The sequence below is a fragment of the Sitophilus oryzae genome, unplaced genomic scaffold, assembly GCF_002938485.1.
Source record: "Sitophilus oryzae breed Bouriz unplaced genomic scaffold, Soryzae_2.0 scaffold_1947_pilon_pilon, whole genome shotgun sequence".
NCBI lineage: Eukaryota > Metazoa > Arthropoda > Insecta > Coleoptera > Curculionidae > Sitophilus > Sitophilus oryzae.
Genome location: NW_022146665.1, coordinates 747,325 through 771,701, shown reverse-complemented (window position 1 = coordinate 771,701; position 24,377 = coordinate 747,325).

Sequence of the window (24,377 nt, the reverse complement as noted above, 5' to 3'; positions counted from 1 at the left end):
AAAGAGGTTATGCTTAATATACTTATCAATTTGCATAGCCTAACTTTTTTATCAATAAACTTTGTAAAATTTTCAGATTATTTAATTCCTTTTGTTTCCGTTTATAATTTTATTTTAAGACATATTATGTGATTGTTTCACATAATATGTTTTAAAAATAAAATTGCAAATAGCAAATAAAAATAATTAAAATAAAAAAGTGTATTTTACAATTCCCCCCGGCCCCGCACCCCTTTGGCTAACCTATAATGTCAGCTATGTCGAGAGATGGCGTTACGAAAATGGAACCGATTTATTACAAGGAACTTGGGCTTCTTTTTCGTTAGTATATTCTGTGTGACCAACGAAAAGCAGAGAATAGCATTTGAGTACAATAAGTACTACTATGGTGAGAGTTCTAGACGCTCTACGCCATCTAGCGGTAGCCGTGACAATCACAGATCGTACCGCCAAAATTCAAAACCAGCGCCCTACTGGACAAACATGCATCCACGTAACCGTAGATGGAGCTAAGAAGGCTTAGGTAGGGTTTTTGGCCCCTTTTTCCGCTACTCGTATTTTTGTTGATTTATTATATACACCCTACCTAAGCCTTCTTAGCTCCATCTACGGTTACGTGGATGAAGCAAGCATGTTTCTCCAGTAGGCCGCTGGTTTTGAATTTTGGCGGTAAAAATAAAAAACTAAAGTGTTCTCGAATAGTTGCATTTAGATATTTTAAATAAGTTTTTTCTTTATTATGTTCTATTTTGCTTCCTGAAACGTTAAGCATTTTTTTGTTCGTTAATCAATTTTTTTTATTAGTAAACCACTGCTGACAATTAGTCTCCGTTGGATTAACTGAGCCGGTGTTTACAAAAAATAACTATTTTATTTTGTAGATTTTCTTACAGTGACGAAATACCCATAGGATTTTTTTGAAGAAAATAACATAATATATTACCAAATATCCAGAATAAAGAAAATCTTATTTTATATAATATATAGAATCATTTACTTTAACGAACAAAAAACAGAGCAAAACAGGCCAGAAAAAGTGAATCCAATTGTTTTCTTAATATCGGTACAAATTTTCCTCTTCTTATTCATTTGTTCCGCTCTTTTGTTGCGGACTTATTTATTACCATAAATTTCCCCACTCGTTTATTAATTAGAGAAGAAGTAAGACTCTTAGATAATTCTCTTAACGAAAGAGGGAAATAATTAAATGTAATGTTTGGAAATTATCGAGCTAGTTTCACTAATGTTTTCTGAAATGGCATTAACTAAAACTGTCAGTAGAGATTTGGATCCATTGTCTATCGTCTCTAAGAAATTGAGGGGAATTTTCATAGGATGCTTACAGTTATTTTGTTCTTTAATTAATAAGCTTGCGTTTAGTTACTGTTGTTTCGTACTATAAAACTTTAAAAATATATTGAAATTCGTAGAAGAGATCTAAAAAGACATAACCATATAACCCTTATCTATTTTCGATTTTTTTCATTACCGATTTTGAACCGTCATAAAATGGCGATACGCATGCCGGGAGGGATAAGTGGCAATTTCTTCATCTGCGCAGTTTGCCGACGAAGTCGTATTGTGCCTAATTGAGATTCTGTACTTTAAAATCCGTGACACCAGTGAAACTAAAAACTTTACTAACTGCTGTAGTCTTTACTAAGTACGTTATGTTACATTGACATAGAATGTACAGAGTGATCCAGTAAAAGAGGGCGTCGACTGTAAATCGTGAACCGTTAGCTTAAGAAAAACAACATTTATAGGTTTCAGTATCACAAAAGCAAAAATATGCACTGTATTTTTCATCCAATTGTGCACTTTTTGTGCTTTTCATGCTCTACTTGCGGAACCTTAAACTGCACCGTATTTACTTTGTTACTAGTCACTAGATGGCGTTGTTTAGATAATTCCCAAATAAAAAAATGCTATGATTTTTATATTATACTAAATTTTGTAGTTAAAATTGCATCGAATAGTAAAATTCAAAATCCAACTCCATATTTGAATTAAAAAAAAAAATGATGATGGTGACTTGAATTTGAAACGTCGGATAATATAAACTTAAACTTAAGGGATAAAACTGAACATTAATTTTAAAACCTTGTAATTTTCCAGTTTTTTAGCCATTGGTTCTTCCTTCTTTTTCTGCACATCCACTGTAAATTGATACTGTTTTTAGAGCAAAACAGGCCAGAAAAAGTGAATCCAATTGTTTTTTTAATGTCGGTACAAATTTCCTTCTTCTTATTCATTTGTTCCGCTCTTTTGTTGCGGACTTTTATTACCATCAATTTCCCCACTCGTTTATTAATTAGAGAAGAAGTAAGACCCTTAGATAATTTAGCGAGCTAGTTTCGCTAATGTTTTCCGAAATGACATTAACTAAAACTGTCAGTAGAGATTCGAATCAATTGTCTATCGCCTCTAAGAAGTTGAGGGAAATTAGCATATAATGCTTGTAGTTATTTTGTTCTTTAATAGAACTTATTTAACCACTGTCTTTTCTTACAAAAACTTTAAAAATACTTTGAAAGTAATAGAAAAGGTTTGGAGAGTCCTATTATGCCTAATGGTTATAATTCCACACTTTCAAATCAGTGAGGACCTTCATTGAAACCCAGAACTTTACTAACTGACATAGTTTTCTTTTTTTTCTGTATTTTTTTTGTGACAATCCGAAAATTATTCTTACTTAAATCAAGGAATATCCTTAATTTTTTTCGGTCGTAATTTCTGAGAGATTTCGTCGAGTGTCTTACACCGTTGGAGGATTTCTACCTAGGTTAGGTTAAGATGGAGTCTTCCTAGTTCTTGAGTTTTGAACAAACAAAATAGGAGTAGCGGAAAAAGGGAGCCAAAAAACCCTACATATATTCTTATTCTCTGCATTAAGTTCATCAGACCGAAGGGAACGGTCATTCGAAGACCTGTTTCGGAGATTTTTCCCCATCGTCAGGCCGACTTTGCTGTAACCCTCGATCTGACCAACGAAAAGCAGAGAATAGCATTTGAGTACAAAACGTACCACTATGGCGAGAGTGCTAGACGCTCTACGCCATCTAGCGGCAGCTGTGACAATCACAGATCGTACCGCCAAAATTAAAACCAGCCTACTGGACAAACATGCTTGCTTCATCCACGTTACCGTAGATGAAGCTAAGAAGGCTTAGGTAGGGTATATATAAATGAACAAACAAAATACGAGTAGCGGAAAAAGGGGGCCAAAAAGTATATTTATATATACCCTACCTAAGCCTTCTTAGCTCCATCTACGGTAACGTGGATGAAGCCAGCATCTTGAGTTTTGCTTTAAGTTGATTTCCACTCGGAAAGCAAAATGGTACTGGTCCAGTTAGTGGATTATTCTCTCCTTTTCTAGCTAGATCGTTTGCTTTCAGCGGCTTCTATCCCTTGGTGAGTTGACACCCAGTGTAGAAGGACCTTATTTTCTTTGCCTGATTTGTTCAACTTCTGGTGTGTGTTATGCTACATTTACTTAAATTGTGCTCAAATAACAGGGAATGTCGCGTTGTCTGTAACTCGAGAACCGTAAATTATAGAACTTAAGTTAGGGAAACATATTTATAGGTAAGTCACCTAAGGAAAATCGCTGTAAATTATTTTCAAGTTCGAAAGTTATCAAATATTACAAAGTTCACAAAATAAAAAATACACTTAGGGGAAGAGTGGCATGAGAGAGCGAGTTTAAAAAAAAGGGACAAATAATATTGAAATATATAAATAAATAAAAAAGTTGGTGTAGTAGGTAATTGTTTATTCATTTATGTAACTAATGACTTGGAATATTTTCCAAAATTGACAATATTTTTAGACTTGTAATAATTTATAAAAATAATGATATTCGGCTCTTTCATAACACATAAGTTTTGAAAAAGCCACCTAAAGTTATGAAACAGCCAGATTTTTCTTACAGATCTGGAATTCTACTTTAACAAAGGTATTATTTATTAATAATCTTAAGACACAATTTTATATCTTATATAATTATAAAACATTTTATATAGTGCAAGCTCTCGTTATGAATCCAGTGCCATCGACATCTACAGTATAAAAAAAGATCTATTTTATTCAAATATCAAATAAAATTATAAAATTATTTATATAGTTAATTAACATAGGTCTTTTCAAACTGAATTAAAAACAGGCTTTCAAAGAGTGAGTTATAAAGAAACTGGCTTTTTCATCACACTGCTGCCCGACTCTTTCAAAACATATCCACTCAAGAAACATAATCTCGAAAATTAATATAAAGTTAATGATTTGCTGACAAAAGATATATGTTACTATAAGTCCTAATATATTTATAAAGTTACAGTATCATATAACTATTAGATTTGTATAAAGAAAAGTAAAAAAAAAACAAATAAAATGAAGTCGAAAACTTACTTTTTGGCGTCAAGATATTCAAAATGTCATATCGCCGCTGTTCATTTCCAGTAAACTGTCAAATGTTTGTGGGCGACACCTGGCTAGTGTTACTATCTTAAAATATTAAGACCTACACGATACATTCAAAAACTGCCTCGGAAATGATAACGGCTCTTTCAAAATTTGTCTCTTTCATGCCACTTCTCCCCTATATACCGCGTGCGCCTCAAAAGTGGCTCACCTCCTTAACTTTTTTATTTTTTCAGATAAAAAAACGAGATTTGGTATGCTAGTATATGACATAAATTAGAATTGATTGGGGCATTTAATTATTATTTTCTATCACTTCCTGTTTCGCCGGAAATGACTACAGCGTTTGATTTTTAAATGTCATCCTCGATATTTTTTTACATTATTCGATAGATGATACTCTGAATAGAATAAAATATCATATGTCAACTTTTGACATAACTTCATAGTCAGTTCTCAAATCCAAATTATTGGATTTGAAAACTCCAAAAATGTTGAGTAAAATGGCGCTTATCACGTTTTTCCCCTCATACAGAATCCCGATCCATAAAATTAAACGGGATTTTATTAAACAACTTGACAGAGAGTTAGATTACATAGTTGCCAACTACTTGACGAAAACACAATTCATTGGGATCATTTCTCTTCATCTCCATAACTCGGAATTGTTCCATCTAAGCGCTCGCATGCTCCCGTAATTACGGAACCTATCGATCGCGAGCGAGATGCAAGCCTGTACACTACAATTACCCCATTTAACTTTCTTCAAACTAATGCGCTTCCGAGTCGATCTTGACATCGACAAGGGAACGAGCTAATGTTCAACTCCCAATCGAGATAATATTTCATAAAAAGGAAAAGGCCCTTGTCGAGTTTCATTTATATTCAGCCATAATTTGAATATTTTACTAAAATAAATCCGTTACTATCCGGTTTAGTTAATAATTATACCGGGTGTTGCATCGTCGAGCGGGACATAGGAAATCCCATGTAAATTTTAATGGAGTCAATTATTGACTTCTCTAAATATTTTAGAGAATAATTCTATTTAGATTTATTGAAGAGCACTAAAACCCACATTCAAAAGAATAACTTTAGATATTTTTGTTTAGCCCGTTTACGAGTTATCGCCGATTTCTTTTTAAGTATTTCACCTTTCTTTTGGCTGTGTATTTACTTATGAGCACCAGTCAAGGTAAAAGATAACTGTCAAATGAAGTTGTCATTTCAGAAATGTATCTATTTAGTATTTTATTATTATTATTAAAAACTCATACCTACATCGAAAATATTAGCCATGAATTACACTACCGAAGAAAAAGTATTGATGATTAAATGGTATTATCAAGGAAATAGTTATCAAAAGGTGTCGGACATGTTTGCTGCTCTGTATCCGAATAGACCGATACCTGGAAAATCTACAATCGCAAGGAATATCCAGAGATTTGAGACCAAAGGTACCCTAATAAATAACTGCAGATGTGAAGCAAGGTAGGAACAAAGAGAAGATGCAAGAAATGATACCGACTTGGAAGTTTTCTTGTGTGTGGAAGAGAACGATGGAAAGATCAGCACAAGGAAACTTGAGGATGAAATAGGAATAGATCACACTACAGCGTTTCGAATTTTGAAACGACATAAATACTATTCCTTCAAATATGAAAAGCACCAAGAGCTACGAGATGCGGACGAAATACCGCGGCAAGCGTTTTGTTTTGATATGATGGAAAGAGCAAACACGGAAAAGGAATTTTTAAAAAACATATGTTTCACTGACGAATGCACGTTTAAAAAGCAGGATATACAAGGATAAAAAATACCCAAATCTAGACGAGTTAAAAAATGCTATTTCTGCCGAATGCAATAAAATTTCAGTTTACCAACTAGCGAATGTAAAAAGAGAATTTTATGATCGCCTGGGTTATTGTCTAGCAGCCGATGGAGAAATATTCTTCTTAAATCCTAAAGTTCTAACAATTTAATAGGACCTAAATTAATAAGTTATTAAATATTGTAATAATACTATAATTAACCTTGTAATTGATTACTTTATTTTACTTTAATTCATATTAATTTGTATTTATAAATACATCTTTAAGATTTCCTATGTAGGAATAAGTTTTCAATAATAATAAAGCACTAAATAGGTAAATTTCTGAAATGACAACTTCATTTGACAGTTATCTTTTACCCTGACTGGTGCTCATAAGTAAATACCATAAGAAAGGAGAAATATTTAAAAATAAATCGGCGATAACTCGTAAACGAGCTATCCAAAAATATCTAAAGTTATTCTTTTGAAATGTGGGTTTTAGTGCTCTTCAATAAACCTAAATAGAATTATTCTCTAAAATAATTAGGGAACCCATTAAAATTTACATGGGATTTTCTATGTCCCGTCCGACGATGCAACACCCGGTATATTATACAGGGTGGTCCGAACTGCATTCCGGAAACTTCGGCAGCATATTCTGCAGATAAAAATAGGTAACAAAATTTGTATAAATGTATGTCCTAAAATGCTTAGTTTGGAAGATACAGGGTGTAAAATGTTCATATTTATTTCGATTTTTTTCAAATAATTTCTGAAGTTAAGTAAATATTTCGATTAAAATAGGTATCTGGGAGTTTTTTAACATGATAAATTTGATTTTGATGTCAATATGACTCCTATTTGTAGGGGGCACCACCTACATATGTTTTAACTGTTTTGAAGTGTAATAACTTTTCGTCCATACCTGTATACAACTATTGAGTGAAAAATTTAACATTTCCGCGACTCTTTACGTAAAAAACGTCTGTTGGTAAAAATCGCTATGAGCAACCGTTCTCAATATACTTAGAATGGAATTAGTCAATACATGTCATTATTGACAAAAAAATAAACACGTTGAGTCGATAGTCACTTGGTTGAAATAATAAAATAGAAAATCTGGATTTTTTTTCAAAATGAACAAATTCCTCTGCGAAAAAATGATGATTAAACAGTTTCTGTTGAAATTTTGGCACAAGAACATTTCAAATTTATGATTTTAGTCTAATAACTATTAAGGGTGGCTGCAACGACGTGCGACGTCCCGTAATCCTGCGGTTAAAACATACCAACTGGTTTTTATATATAAAAACCAATGGTTTTGTTTTAACATCAGGATTACGGGACGTCGTTGCAGCCACCCTTAGTCGACATGTTTAATTTATATCAATGATGACAGGTATTGATAATTTCGATTTCAAATATCTCGAGAACCATTACTCGTAGCGATTTTCAAGAGACCCTTTTTATATAAAAACCGTGGTAAATGTATATTTTTTTACTCGGTAGTATTATACAGGTTCGGACGAAAACTTATTACTCTTCAAACCAGTTAAAAAATATGTAGGTGGCGTCTTGTAAAAGTAGGAGTCATATTGTCATCAAAATCAAATTTCTCTTGTCAAAAAACTCCTAGACACGAGTTTTTATCCAAATATTAACATTACTTCAGAAATTATTTGGAAAAAATCGAAATAAAAATGAAACTTCTACACCCTGTATCTCAGGAACTAAGCATTTTAGGACATACATTTTTTTATACAAGTTTCCGGAATACACTTCGGACCACCCTGTATGTGTTTTAGGGGGTACATTATCCACGCAAGAATGTTTACTTTTTTTAAGTTGATAAAATGCAATTAAAAGACGTATGTGTACAATGTTTTACCCACTTCTTCTAACAGTGCCATACTCAGAGCGATATTATACAGAGCGTAGGCTACGTCAAATTCTGGTTATTGGCTATTCCACGCTAGAAAATGGGACACACTATACATACAATACATACCTAAAGAAATGTTCTAGATCACGGTAAAAATTTCCGTCTCTCTGTATACAGGGTGTCCCAGGCTGAGCGTGCATTGGAAGTTTCTAGAGAACTACAACATCTAGCTCGGAGATTTTTTGCGCATCATAGTTTCACAATGAGATCTATCGATTAAAAATATTTTCAATATGGCGGCACTTCCGGAAATACCGGAAGTTGACAGCAACTTTCTTATTTTAAATGGGTGTCCCCATTTTTTATTACATACTTAAATTCTCTGTAAAATTCTATGAATTTTGATATTAAACACTCTATATCTAACATGGACCGTTTTTGAGAAAAAAATATTTAAAATTTTCGAACAAAAAAAACTGCCTGTCAAAAGTATGTGTATAGCCCAAACGTCAAATTTAGTGATTACCACAGCCATTGTGCCATAAAGAGAAGATATGTGGCTATTTAAAAAAAATAAATTGTTCGAATGCCATGTAATAATGGCTGTAGCTGTCATAGAATTGAGCGATTAAAAAATTATCATAAATCGTTTTTTTCGAATGGAAACCGACTTTTTTTATTTCACTAATGAAAAGTCTTTTAAATTCGTTACTTTTTGACTATACATCTTCCTATACCTAAAATAAATAGTTTTTAAGTTATTTAAGATTTAGTTTTAAAGCGTATATTTTTCTTGATTTTAACCAGTAGCCTATGACTAAACGTCAAGTGATAAAAACAATAGATCTGGCCATGTTATAGTGTGACGCTTTGTTCAAAAAGCAGCATCATTTTCGAGCCAACCCTGCGCTGATTTTTTTTCGATCATACGGAATATTATTAATAATATCAACTATGATATCACTAAAGAGCGATAAAGAGCGAAAATACGAGCTATATTTTTATAAAAACACTTTTTAAGTGTTTAAGCGGGTAGTATTTAGTATTTACAATATAGGAAATACACATAATTTGTTTTCTGACAAATGGAAAGACATTGCATAGACTAATGTCACGTACTAGAGATAGATTGGACACTGATATAAAACAAATGGGTCCGTCATTTAGAGCCACCTGGTGATCCGGAAGAAACTAATGGAGAGTTTTGGCATAACATAATTTTAGCGTTCGGATACTTATTAACTCTAATTAAAACGGTAACGTTATTCAAGCGCAAAATTATTCCTTGTAAAATATAAAATAATAAATATAGACTTTTTTACTGCATTTTATGTTTTATTAGATCATTAGAAGCGTAACATAATTACAACAAAATTAAAATTATAAATACATACATTTTAAACACCAACAATAGATCACATAGCGCCTATTTTTTTGATTTAACAACTAAATTATAATATAGTAAAAATATTACAGACTACTAATTAACTGTTACTAAAAATACTATATATTACCAACTATGTACTTACTTATTCATGATTAAACTATTTTTTTATTTGGTTTATAAATTATTATTTCTAAAATGTCAAAATGACTTAATAAAAAAGTTTAGTATCTAACACGAAAATGATGATCGACTGTAAGTATCAGAATGCACAAACTAATAAAAACACAAACTATAAACACAAATCACTGAACTTTCCGACAAATCAGGAATATCTGGGAATATCTGAATTAATAATTATTTAAATAATGATTTAAAAATAACTTGACGGATCGCCACCATTTTGTCAACTAGACAAAAACTAGACCATAGACAGTAGTTAACATAGAGACTGTCATGTCATCTTAATAATATAAATTAGAAACCTGTACTTTAATGTCTTTTGCGCTGTCTGGCGATGCGGAAGAAACTAAATTTGTAGTTCTATAAAATTACCATTGAGTGTCTAGGGCATGAGACATTGTCTGACCATTTGACATTTAATGTCAAAAGAAACTAGATAAAATCAAGAAAAATATACGTTTTCAAATTAAATCTTAAATAACTTAAAAACGATATATTTTAGATATAGGAACCTGTATGGCTAAAAAGTAACGATTTGAAAAACCTTTTCATTAGTGAAATAAAAAAAGTAGGTTTCTATTTGAAAAAAATTATTTATGATAATTTTTTAATCCCTCAATTCTATGACAGCTACCGCCATTATTATATGACATTTGAACAATTTCATTTTTGAAATAGATACCTACTACCACATGTATTCTTTTTATGTCACAGTGGCTGTGGTAATCATTAAATTTGACTTTTGGGTTATACAAATTTTTTTGCCGGGTAGTTTTTTTCGTCCAAAAATTTTAAATATTATTTTTCTCAAAAAAGGTATAGAGTGTTTTACATCAATATTCTTCGACTTTTACAGATATTTTAAATATGTAATAAAAAATAGGGGCACCCATTTAAAATAAAAAGTTTCTGTCAAGTTCCGGTATTTCCGGAAGTGCCGCCATATTGAAAATATTTTTAATCGATAGATCTCGTTGTAAAACAGTGATGTGCAAAAAATCTCCGATCTAAATATTGTAGTTCTCTAGAAACTTCTAATGCACGCTCAGTCTGGGACACCCTGTATAACTAGCTAAACTAGCTAACTACCTATGCTAAAATAGCTTGTATTTTTTTTTCTAAAAAAATTTCAAATGTAAATTCAAAAAGATGCAACTCTTACACGAACTGTTAACTTTTATAGTTTGTTTGTTATTCATAATTACGTTACTTTCAAATTAGTTACAACAGGAGATATTCGGAAGGTACTCTAAAATTACGAATGTATATGTATGCATATTTAGGTGTACAGGAAGGCGAGCTCCTGTATCATGATTAAACATTCCTCTAATAATTGTTTTAACTATGTCTCTGTGGAATATTCGGCCCTTTGAGACCCGGAGAATTCTACAATTAGGTTTACATTATTTAGTGGTCTAATCAATAACAATATATCTTGTTAAGTTGGTAAAATTTGTTTGTAGTGTACGTGTTTCTATGAATTATTGAATAAATTTGCAAGCCGTTCTGTTTGAAAAGAAATAACCGCAATAGATATTTTTACTAGGTGTATATTTTTTTGTCAGTCGTAAGTTCTAAGGAATCACGAATACTGTTTCGTAAGTATGCAAGGTTCTTTGCAAGTAAAGTAAAACTATACATATGGTAAGGTAAAACTTCTCTCAGATGCAAAAAAACTCAACGGAATATGTTTTCGTCAAATTTAAAGTATTAGTATATTTTTTATTTTTTAAAAATACAACCGTTCAATAAACCTTGCATAATAAAGCCCAATACTAAAATTTATAAAAGTATAATTACAGTTAATAATTCTGGTCATTAAAAAAATAATTTAATACCTTACTATCAGAATATATATCCGGATTCGAACTCTGAATCTTCGGTTTGTGGTCGGAAACTCTACGCACTGCGCTATGGAGACATGTTCGATTTATATTCAATACTAGAATTTAAAGGACTAAGAAAAATATAGAATCTTCTTTCAATGCGCAGTAGGGAACGCAACGTTTACCGGCAGCCAGACGGGCCGCATGCTGTTCTAGAGAGCGTAGTAAAAGATATATCAAAGTAGCGATGGGAACTAACGAATGAATTAGACTATCGAATGGTTAATGAATGAATGATTTCAACTATCGAATGGTTTTATTCGAATAAAATCATTCATTCATTTGTATACTAAAGCATATGTGACAACCTCGCCGTGCGACCAAATGGTTATCGTTGCGCCACGACTATCAAATGCTTTTGATAAATGAAATTTAGTATTCGTTTGATTTTTGTATGCGTCAGTGCATTATTGGTTCTTCCAAATTTTTATAACTTCGCCGTATAAATCCTGTGCTATTTTTGCGTTTATTAAAATAGTTAAAATACTAAAATAGTAGTTATTTTTTAATTTTATTTATTGATGATTGTGTGCATGTGCAGGTGGTCAAAATTTTTCCAAAAATTTGTGTGGTTTTCCGTAGTCCGATCTTTCAATTATTTAATTTTATATGGTATATGGTCTATTTTTTAATGGGAAATTTTGAGAAGTAGCAATTTTTAAGAGAGATGAGATGAACTTAAAATTAATTTTAAAAATACATATTTGTATTTTAGATGTTTTAATAATATGAATTAGTTGAACTTAACAATCATATTTAAGTAATGTGGTTAAGTAAATGGGGTTATCGAACTCAAACTATGGGGTGAGAAAATTAAAATGAAAGTTTTACACGTGCCAATTTAAAAAAAAGTTAACAATGTTTGTATTTTGTTTATGCTAATTCTCTTACATGTAGTTTTTTGCAAAGAAATATTTAATTTATTTTTTAAAGTAAATGCCAGTAAAAGTAAATATAATTTTTAAATAGTAATTATAAAGCACCTAATATAAATAATTTTGATTTCTAATTTTTTATTTATATTTTGTTCCATTACACTGCATGCTTAGAAAATTAATAAATGTTTATATTTCATGATTTTAAAATTTGTTGTTAATATAACAAATTAGTTCTGTAATTATTATTATTTAATAAACCAACGTTGCCAAAAAATTTAGAGACTATATTATTTTTAAATAGGATCTAATATAAATAATTTTGACATCTAATTTGTTGTTTATATTTTGCTACTACTTAAAAAAATATTTATATTAAATCATTTTAAATTTTGTTGCTAATAGGTATAACAAATTATTACTGTTATTATTATTTATTAAACCAGTCTTTGCTAAAAAACATTAAAAATCATTTTCTTACATCCAAAATAACAAGTATTATTGCAGTGTAACAACAGAATATTAATAAAAAAAATGTAGAATATATGTATAGATATACTATCCCTAACTAACTAAAGCCAAACAATAATATTCTTTGCTAATATCAACTAATACCAAAATATGGCAACAGCGCCCTTCATAATGTATTTTTTGTGTAAATACTAGCACCACAATAAAAAAAATAATGTGTCCTTATCTATGTCTGACTCCGCAAAAAATCAAAGATGCCGGCTTCTTTCATAGCATTGCGATCGACTGCTGTCGGGTTTCTCGGAAAGAAACCTACGTCGCCGGGCTACAACTAAAATTCAGTTAATATTTTATTATAATCGATCCTGACGAATAAATGAATTTCATGAATGAATGAATTTTATAAATGAATGGTATTTGCTGCCGAATTACTAGAATACAATATTTCAAGGCGGATGACGGATCTATTCGATAGTTTTTATTCGAATAGCTTTCAACGAATGTTTTCTTCGAGGGGTGTCTCACTATTGGAATTACCTGTACATTTTCTAGGCAGTCGCTGGTAGTCATTGGCAGTCTTATGGCAGTCGCCTATAATAATTACATGGCAGTCATAGGCAATCTTCTTCATAGTCATTGGCAGTCGCTTAGCAGTGGAAGGATATTTTGGCAGTACGTGTACATTTTTTACCCGAGTGAGACACCCTTCGGTTTTCTTACTAACTATCGAATTATTCGAATGAATTGCAATTATCGAATGTTTCGATAGTATTCATTCGATAGTTCCCACTACTATATCAAAGATCCAGACGTCTTAAAATACTTGTTTTTCCGACGTTGTTAGCTCTGGTACTATAAGATCAGATATCTCGTGAGTAAGGGTCGATTTAGACAAGTCGGTAACCTATTCACAATGATATGGTTGAGGACCACGTGTCGTACTCCGCGTAGACAAAGTAGGCCCCGTCCAGATTAACCTTAGCAGGAAAAATAAGATATAAACTTAAAATACTTGTTACTTATTAATAAAAGTTACTCTGTTTTATAAAGTAATATCATGTTTGCAAAGGTGTATTTTCTTAGCTACCGGGTCCTTCCTTCAACTTCAGTATTTATGTTACTGAGTTCGAATTTGTTTTCAAGTAATATAGAGAGAATAATTGAGATAATTGACGTAATATAAGATCGAGAAAAATTGACGTAAGAATTGGCTAGGAAATGAATATCGCTGTCATTTTATATGTAAAATTTAGACCGAAATAAATTTATTTAGAGGCCATTGATATTTTTACTATAAACTAACTAAATATTTTTGAATATTACTTTTACTTTTTTTTATTCTTTGACATTGTAAACATTATTATAAATGTTTATTTTAAACAATAAGACTGACAATATTATTTGTATAATGTTTTGTATTAACTTTTGTTTGTTTGTTTGTGTACCTTGTTTGTTTACTTTGTTTGCTTATTTTACCTTTGTCTACAAACTGTAAAATTTTTTGACAATAAAGGCATTTATTTATTTATTTAACGGAATAATGTAATAGATCGTAATTTTTAAGCTAAATTGGCGCCTTTTATAGTAAGGCATGCAGTAGTATATCTGACATGACTAAAATTTGAACTTACCCTAAGTCACTATGTTTATAACCAATCTCTACTGCTTACCTGAAACAAAAATATAGGTTATATTTATTTTTAGATAGAGAGTTAATTAATTTAAAATAATACAATTTATCTTTAGATATATCTCATGGAAAAAATATTTACGACACAAGGTACGCTGATGACAGCGTTAATTGCAAGAAGTAAGATATTCAACTTTTTTCAACGTAAACCAACATAAAAGTATTAATTACAAACCAAAATTGTCTTACAAAGTCATCATATGAGTTTAAACTTATCTCTTGCTTTGACATATACTGTGATATTTTTTTATAAACTTATTGAAAAAAATCTATAAGGAATTCGGTTAATATTGAATCAGCCTTTATACAGGGTGAGTTTCCTACGATGTTCTCTATGGGTATCTTGGAAACTACTGGAGATAGAGAGTCGGTTAAATGGGGAAAGAATTGCAGTTTTGTGGGGTCATAAATATGCGCCTTTCAGATTTATGAAAAAGTTCATGGCTTACTAGATATTTTGAAAAAAACAAATTTCGGCTATTTTAAAAATTGTCCCTAATTCCATTATAAGCTATTTTAGACAAAAAGTTTTCAGATAAAAGTTGTAGTTAATCACATCCTTAATGAGATCGTGTCCTCTCGATCGTTATTTTCTAAAGCCTGAATGAATGGAAACCATAGTTGGCCATGACTTCATAAAAAGCGGCATTTTTTAAGTTTTTAGCGATATAAGCTATAATATGTTTTCTTCGAAAAATTACTGAGTTATAGCCAATTCTTATCATTTTTAAACAATTTCACTTAGTTAGCCATGGAAACAAGTTCAATCGCCGTTACTCTCAGATATGTGAAGCTGTCACATTCAAACTTTGTAAATTAAAACAAACAAAAATTGTAGTATAATTTGTAATTGTAAAACTCGCGCATCAATAGAGTGTTTCCAAAATCATGCCCCCCCCCGTATAATGAAAGAAATGTTAAACATTATTGATATCATAATAATACAAACTCAGGGATAGGAAGAGGTGGACTAATTGCATGGGCCTCCTCGATCACCTGACCTATCCATTTTAGATCTTTTTTATGCGGTATGGTTAAAACTAAGATTTACAAAAGAACTTATGAATTCAGAGAGGCACTCGAAGTGGCGGTACGAGAGAAGTTTAATTAAATCAACCGGTCCTTTTGTGAGAATAGGAAATAATTCAGTTTTAAAAAGATGTAACTCAAAACAATGGAATTTTTGAACATTTTCTATAATAACTTAAAGTGTATGCAGTGACTCGACTGCAGCGATATTATTTTTTTAAGTTTTAGTTTGTGTAATGTAAATTCTAAAGAACCGTTTAGTAATATATTCTGACTTTTTATAAGTTATAAATCACAAAAGAATAAGAATGCCATGCAATCTAAGTGAAATTAGCCAAGAGAAATAAGAATTGGCTATAACTAAATTTAACTTTTCTAACAAGTCTTGAAAATCGTTCTCTAAAAAACATAACATTCACCGGTCAACGTATCCTCGAAAATGTATGGTCAAGAAAAGTTGAACCAATAATCTTACACGCTTTTCTTCATTTGAAAAATTCATATTTACAATTTTTGTTTATTTTAATTTACAAAGTTTGGATGTGGCAGCTTCACATTTATAAGAGCAAAGACGATTGTTTCCATGGCTAACTAAGTGAAATTATTTAAAAATGGTAAGAATTGGCTATAACTCGATAATTTTTCGAAGAAAACATATTATAGCTTATATCGCTGAAAAGCTTAAAAAATGGCACTTTTTATAATCATGGCCAACTATGGTTTCCATTTAAAAAAACATATGTTTGTGTCAAATGTCAAAAATGACAGGCTTTAAAAAAAAACGGAGGACACAATCTCATTAAGGATGTGATTATCTACAACTTTTATCTGAAAACTTTTTGTCTAAAATAGCTTATAATGGAATTAGGGACAATTTTTAAAATAGCCGAAATTTGTTTTTTTCAAAATATCTAGTAAGCCATGAACTTTTTCAAAAATCTGAAAGGCGCATATTTATGACCCCACAAAACTGCAATTCTTTCCCCATTTAACCGACTCTCTATCTCCAGTAGTTTCCGAGATACCCATAGAGAACATCGTAGGAAACTCACCCTGTATATTTATAGCAAATTGCAGTGTTAGCCCTAGAACTATTTTATTCCAATAGCATTTCATTTATTTTAATATATGATTGTCCATACCCAACTTGCAATTTAAAAAAGTATATACTTTTAGAAATCTCCAAGCTAAGGAGTATTCTTAGTCTGAAAGCATAATAGATTAAAATAATAAAGCTTTTACAGCATTGCAGTATTGTTATTATATATTCCTTAAACATTTCATGCAAAAATTTCAACTACTCGTAATTATTCTCGTACGATTTGCTAGAAATTAAAGAAAAATTTTGTCCAAGTAAGTAACATTTTTAAAATATTTATTTATTTGAATACTTAGTCAAAAACCCCTAATCAATACGACATAAAATTCCTGTATTTTATATATAGGAAGCCATACAAACTCTATAATGAGAAATATTTATAAGTTTTTTTCACAATTTGCAATGATATGATACACCAATAATGTAATTACTCATATATGTGAAACTATATTAAAAAATAACCTATAACAAAGTATTTTTGGAGGTGCGTTTATACCTTCCATTAAACACAATACAAATATCCCATAAAGTTTATATTATTCTACTATCATTTATGATTATGTGTCTGTGTGTCCATTATTAACTTCCCTACAATACTGACATATACATTTTCGGTATAACCTCACAGTTACGATTAAAATAACACACAAAGGGTTTTTGTTGTGTATATTTCAATTAAAAGTTCCTGTTATATCGACAAATAAAAAGCTCAATAGATATTTAATAACCTATTAGCTAGCGCTTTTTTTCCATTGTTGTGTGGGAAGGAAATAACTGATTTCTATTTTTAGCGTTTCTATTATTTATTTCTGTATTATGTCTGAATATTGGTCATAATGAAATCATTTAACATGCGATTCAATATTTATGAACAAAAAATGTGACTAAATGTTATAGATATTGAACTTTTACCACGAAATAAATTTGTGTAGTATTTTTAAACCCAGCTGAAATTATAAAATAATATATCGGAATAAATATAATATATATTCTAGAAAGCTATGAGTAACATATACCATTTAAATTGAAAGTATAATATCACATTATTGTACTGTATTATCCTTAAGTATACATCACTATTTAAATAATTCAAACAGCTGCAGAATAATAAAACAGATTTAAAATTGATTCTTTTGTTTGACATTTTCTATATTTCTGTACCTAACTACTTTGGATTTCTTACGATTTTTTTTTTATTATTGACATTTTGAAATTTGTTTTCTCATTCTAAAATGGTTAATCCCGTTTATGCGTTTCCAAATTTCCCCCATACCGTTTTAGATAAATAAAAAAAAACATAGAAAATATGGTTGAATTTTAACGGTTAAAAGTCCTAAAAATCAAAGGGCGTTTCTATTGTAATATAATTTCAATTTCATTCTTTGATAGATAGTTATTATTAACTTTCTTTAGAGTCAAAATTTTTGCGGTTGCTAAAGTATCATTACTATTATCACCCTTTCCATAGCTTTGAACTATATAAATTTTGTGTTTCTTTAACATTTTAAAACAGCACAAAATATGACATTAATTATAATTCTATTAATAACAATCTATCCAAGAACGAAAATGAAATTATATTACCATAGAAACGCGTTATGATTTGGTCAAATGATTTGGATATCGAAATATGCGTTTTTTGCGGAATAAACCCCAGATCATATGTACTTACGTGGATAAGTAAATCACTATGGAAACTGTCGCAAACATATCAACGACTTCCATTTACCTTCTGCTTCTACCTTTGAATAAGAAGAGTAAGGGAGGAGCATATCAAAAATCTTAGGTACACCGCGATGGGCCTCAAATATGGCCGACTTAAATTCCGCTTTATCAGTGTCGTTCTAATTTTATTTAAAAAATGTAAAACTATGATGTAGGATAGACGTGGGGTAGACTCAATAATTTGTTGTTTTATTTTACGTTGTGAATAAATGTTGGTAGTTATTAAAATTGTTATAAAAATATATAATTCTAATAAAAATAGATAAGTTATAATAAATATTTATTACCACAAACATCCGATACGCTACTGAAGCAGGTAAGTCAAATTAACGTCTCTAAATTCTTTGACATCTAATCTTTGACAAGTAATAAATAAAAGCTAAAATGCAAGAAAAATATATAATTTAGTTAATTTAAGTGAATTTCATAAATGATCGGACTACACGTATGTATATTATATAGTCACTTACTAGCGAAAAGTTGTTCTATTATTTCACTCAATTTTTGCCGAGATCTACCGCACGCTACACAACCAACTATTTTAGAGTCCTTTTCGATAAATCGCGATAGTGTCACTGTTAATTTAAGTGCTGCCACAATTTCCATCTAGATTTACTACCTTTATACAACTATCAGTAGTAGAGTAAATAATAAATAACATAAAATAAGCTCCGTAAAGACTGACAAATCCAAAAAACTTCAAATCAAATTCAAATGTGTCAAATGAATCGTCAAACAGAACTGTCAAGGATCCCCACCCTAGAGTGCTTTTATGGCGCTTTTTCCGCCCACCATGCATGAATACATGGATAGCATTATGCTCCTTCCTTAGTCTTCTTATTCAAAGGCACCTACTCTATCTATCCTTCTCGAGGACCTATCGTTCGCGCGCTAAATTTGAACATTAATTTTAAAAATTAAATTTGTGATAAAATGTTTATATTTGGACAATAAATTGAATGTTTACTGTCACAAAAACTAAATTATATAAAAAATACATTTAGCCACTCCGTAGGAATATCAATATTCTTAGGAAATCTAACCAGAAAGTATGCATGTGAAAAAGAACAACTGAATACTTTACTTGCACATGAAAAGATAATTCGGAGACCTTTATATTAGAACTTTCACATACTAAACACTTTCTAGTCATTTTTACGAGTATTTAGAAAGTCCAACGAAAAAAAATAGAAATATAATTGCACAAACTTAAAATTAACTTCTCACTGAACACACTTGCAAGCTTGGCTATATAAAAGCGGTCGATTAATACAATTTTTAAATTAAAAAACGCAAAAAACAAGCGTCGCACACTGGGGCACAATTGGCAATTTATATACAATAAGTATTAAAAACTAAATCTTCCTAATTCAGGTGAAATTAATGTATTGTTGTAGGCTATATGCCGCTGAATATTATATAATAATATAGGTGCTGAATCGACAGTGGTTGCTTAGAAATAGCCTTTGTTTTTGCGTATCAACTAAAATTGTTTCGATTTTCTTGAGCAGGCCTTTCAATTTATTCCTATTTTATATTTGATTTTCTAATAATAAGTTTATATTTATTTTAATAGCGACATTGTTATTCGCTCGCATCGGGTAAGTAAATTAATATTCCTCTGGTTTTGATCTATATTACGCGATTATTCGATACCAAAACTGTAGTTGTTAAAACAACGCAAGGAACTCCACAAGGTGGAGTGACCTCCCCCCTACTGTGGAGCTTGGTAGTGGATGAACTACTGGAAGAATTAACTCTAGCGGGAATACACTGCATAGGGTACGCAGATGACATAGTCATCATTGCACGGGGGAAACATGTAGGCACCCTGTGTGATATTATCCAAAGAGGATTCCGCATCGCTGAGAGATGGTGCAGGACTGTCGGGCTGAGTATTAACTCAGATAAAACCGCAGTAGTGCCATTCACCAGAAAGCGAAGTTTGAAAAACTTGAAAAGAATCCATCTAGATGGAAAGGAAATACTGCCATCACAGGAAGTGAAATATCTGGGAATAACCCTGGATAGTAAACTTCTCTGGAACAGGCATATTAAGAACATTACCAGCAAAGCCACAAAGGCTCTCATGATATGCAGAAGACTGGCGGGAAATAGGTGGGGCTGCGCCCCTAACATTTTGCGCTGGATGTATACCATGATAGTAAGACCCACGATTAGTTATGGAGCAGTTGCTTGGTATACAAAACTAGAGCAACGTACAGCAAGGCAAAACCTGTGCAAAGTACAGAGACTGGCATGTATCTGCATCACAGGTGCCATGAGAACATGTCCAACAGCAGCAATGGAGGTCATTCTAGACCTAACACCACTGCACATTGTCGTCGGTAGTTATGCCAATGCGACAATGATTAGAATGGTTACTGACGGAAACAGTACTGGGAGAATTTTCAGGTCAGGGGCTTGGAACACCCTCAAAAAGAAAATTCCACTTCTCCAACTTCCAGTGGAGTTTGGGAACTTTGAGAACTGAAACTTGAAGTTTCCAACTTTGAGAAACACCTCACTGTAGTATTGAGTAATAAAAAGGATTGGAAGAAAGAGACGCTTACTCAGCATATAAAAGACCATACCATCATGTGGTATACGGATCCAAAACCAAAGCAGGGACAGGGATAGGAGTATTTGGGCCGAAAACTGAATACTCCGAACCAATGGGCACCTACCCCAGTATCCTTCAGGCAGAAATTTGCGCTATCGAAAGATGCGTACAATTTATCTTAGATAGGAACTATCGAAAACAGGAAATTGCCATCCTATCCGATAGTCAAGCAGCACTTAACGCGATCAACTCAGTAACCATCAATTCGAAGTTGGTCAAAGAATGCCTGGAGAAGCTCAACAAGTTAGGCAAAGAAAATAAAGTCCTCCTACTCTGGGTGCCTGCTCAACAAGGGATAGAAGGCAATGAAAAAGCAAATGATCTAGCTAGAAAAGGAGCGAACACTCCACTAACTGGACCAGAACCGTTCTGTTTTCCAAACGGGAACCAACTGAAAGCGGAACTGAAGAATCTGGAAGACTCCATCCGTAACTTGGAATGGGTGTCCTCCAACGGTCTAAGACACTCGAAAAAGTTCCTTAGAACTTATGACCGAGAAAAATCAAAGGTTTTCCTTGATTTAAGTAAAAACAATCTTCGGATTGTCACGGGGTTTCTAACAGGATACTGTCTCCTCAACGAACACCTCAGTAGGCTGAAACAACGGCGAATGCAGATTTTGTGGGGAAAATGGGGAAACACCAGAACACCTTATCACTGAGTGCGCCGAGACGACGACCATTCGTGCCATGAACCTTGGTACGTCTGATGTCGAGGGTGGAGAGCTGGCCTCTGTGGAGCCGTCTCAGTTACTGGCTTTTCTTAAAGCCCTGAGACTGTATGATGAGTTATAACTCGTTATAACTCAAGACAGGGAAACAAACAATAGATCTATAAGGTCGCGGTGATTAACTCCCCTCCTAAACATTCTACATTCTACATTCTACATATATGTTCTAATATTAGAAACTAAATTATTGCATGGAATACTGGGTGGTCGAAAAAAAACATGGTCATATTTCGACGGGCGATTCCTCATTCAACATTCCTATAAAAATTGTCCTGGAAACGATGTTAAAACTTAAAAAAATATTTCTTTTGTTTTTAGTTCAAGTACCAATTTTTGTAATTTGCTGTAGGAAGCACCGAACATCCATGTTATAAATTGTAATTTATCAAGTATTTCAGTAGATACTTTACCTAAGTTTAAACTTGAAAATTAATTTTTCGAAGACCTACAATAAATTGTTTTTTTTTCCAAAGCAGTTCCAAACAGGTATATGGTTTAAATTAGTAGTGTACATTTTCTCTCATTTATTTTCGATAAAATGTAGAATGAGTGAGAGGAGGGTTAATCACTGTGACCTTAAAGATCTAATTTGTCCCCCTTACTTGAGTTATAACTCAACAGTCTCTCTACAGTCTATAATTGATCATACATGATGATTTTCCTGTTGTAGGGGAGACATGATATTTTCCATCTCCTCCTCTGACAACAGATGTTCTTCTTCCGAGGCTATACACCCTACACTCTACGGTTGTGGTTTGGTCCTCCTTGCCGTTCACAGTCGAGAAGCTTGTCTCCGGCTGAGGTACTCGTGAGGTGGTGGCTGGAGCATCTGTCTCCATTTTCTCCAAATTTTTAACTTGGTCTCTCCTGGGACCTAATACCGGTATTGTCCCGAATCCATAATACAGGATATATCCCTCTTTCTCTATTATTGCCACCTTGGATTTGAGGTCAGTTGCTCGACCATCACCCTCCTTCCTCTTGTTGATGACTCCATATTTTCGATAAATTGATGCTGAAGTTAATAATTTTAATTTAAATAAACCTGAATTAGACCATTATAACTAGATCCGCCACGGAGGATGGAAATCTTCGACAGCGGCCGAGGGATACGTCGATGATTCTATCAACAATAAAATTCAAATATCGAATAAAATTTTAGAGTGTCAAATATCGGGATCAAGTATCTCTACATCAAAATTGGATAGTGTCTCAAGTCCCAAAACCCCCATATCTCAAGCAAAATCAGAACAATCTTGTTTGGGATTAAATATTGGTTCGTCTACTGGTTGTACTATTAATGCTAATATTGTAAATAACAACTAGAATATGCATTAGCGTTAAGTTTGATATTTGTTATTTGTTTATTCTTGAATATTTCAAAATAAATAATTTGTTATGATTTAGTTCTTCATTTTCCAAAAATCAAAATTCCAAAATCCCATAATATAATTTACATGCAGTATGCGAAATAGGCATTTCGCGCATTACTTCGGGCACTGTGTCATGGTAACGTAGGAAAATGAAAAAAAGTGTAACTTCGCACATTGCTATCAATTCGCGAACCTTGTCATTTTTCGACGTTTGTAGTAAAAATATATTTTTTAAATATTTAATATCCTCTATCATTTAAACTACGCATTTCCGAACACATGGTTATAGGATAGGCAAATTAAAACAACTTTCGTTGCACGTCATCAATGACACCATCCGTCGTCTTATGGAGTTTGCTGGTGGTCGTATTATGATGTGCAACGAAAGTTATTTTAATTTCCCCATACTTTACTACATTTTTTGATGGGAAATGACACCCTCAATAATAGCCCTGTATTTTTCAAACAGCCTGTACATCAGTATAAGAGTTAGTTTGAAAATTAAAAGGACTTGTCATCTCATCCTTATTTCTTTGCACGCTATATTATGACATTTAAATTGTAGAACTAGCTAAAACAATTTTATTAATGCTTCATTTTTATTAATTTATTAGGTTATAAACTGGGGCCGCCTACTTTCGAGTCCCTTAAACACATAAAATTTTATTTTTTCCACTACACGGCTACACCTACCTTTTTGCAAAATATGTTTAACAACGGTTCTAGTTTCCAACGAACACGCGACATGTAACTAGTCAATCGAGTTGCGTGTTTAATATAGACGTGTCCCGTTTTGAAATATTGCATTCGATGTCTAGACATGTTGACAAAATTTATTTCCGAAATATTATTTATATCGAACGGGGAAATGGGTCAAATATCGACAGCCAGTACTGAACGAGTTTCAGTTTGGAAGCGATACAGAACTGGATACATTTTATCTCATTTATAGGCATCAATATATCCGGATATTTGTACTCACTGCTATCCTCCAGGGAATGTTAACATTCGCTAGTAAAAGTTGGTTTCAAACATAACTATTGAACTTTTACTGGCGTAGTCTTAGCAAATCAGTGAATGTGAGCTTTTACTAGTAATTGTTAACAATCACTGATTTCCAACTTTTACTGTAACATATACGGGGTGAGTTTCCTACGATGTTCTCTATGGGTATCTCGGAAACTACTGGAGA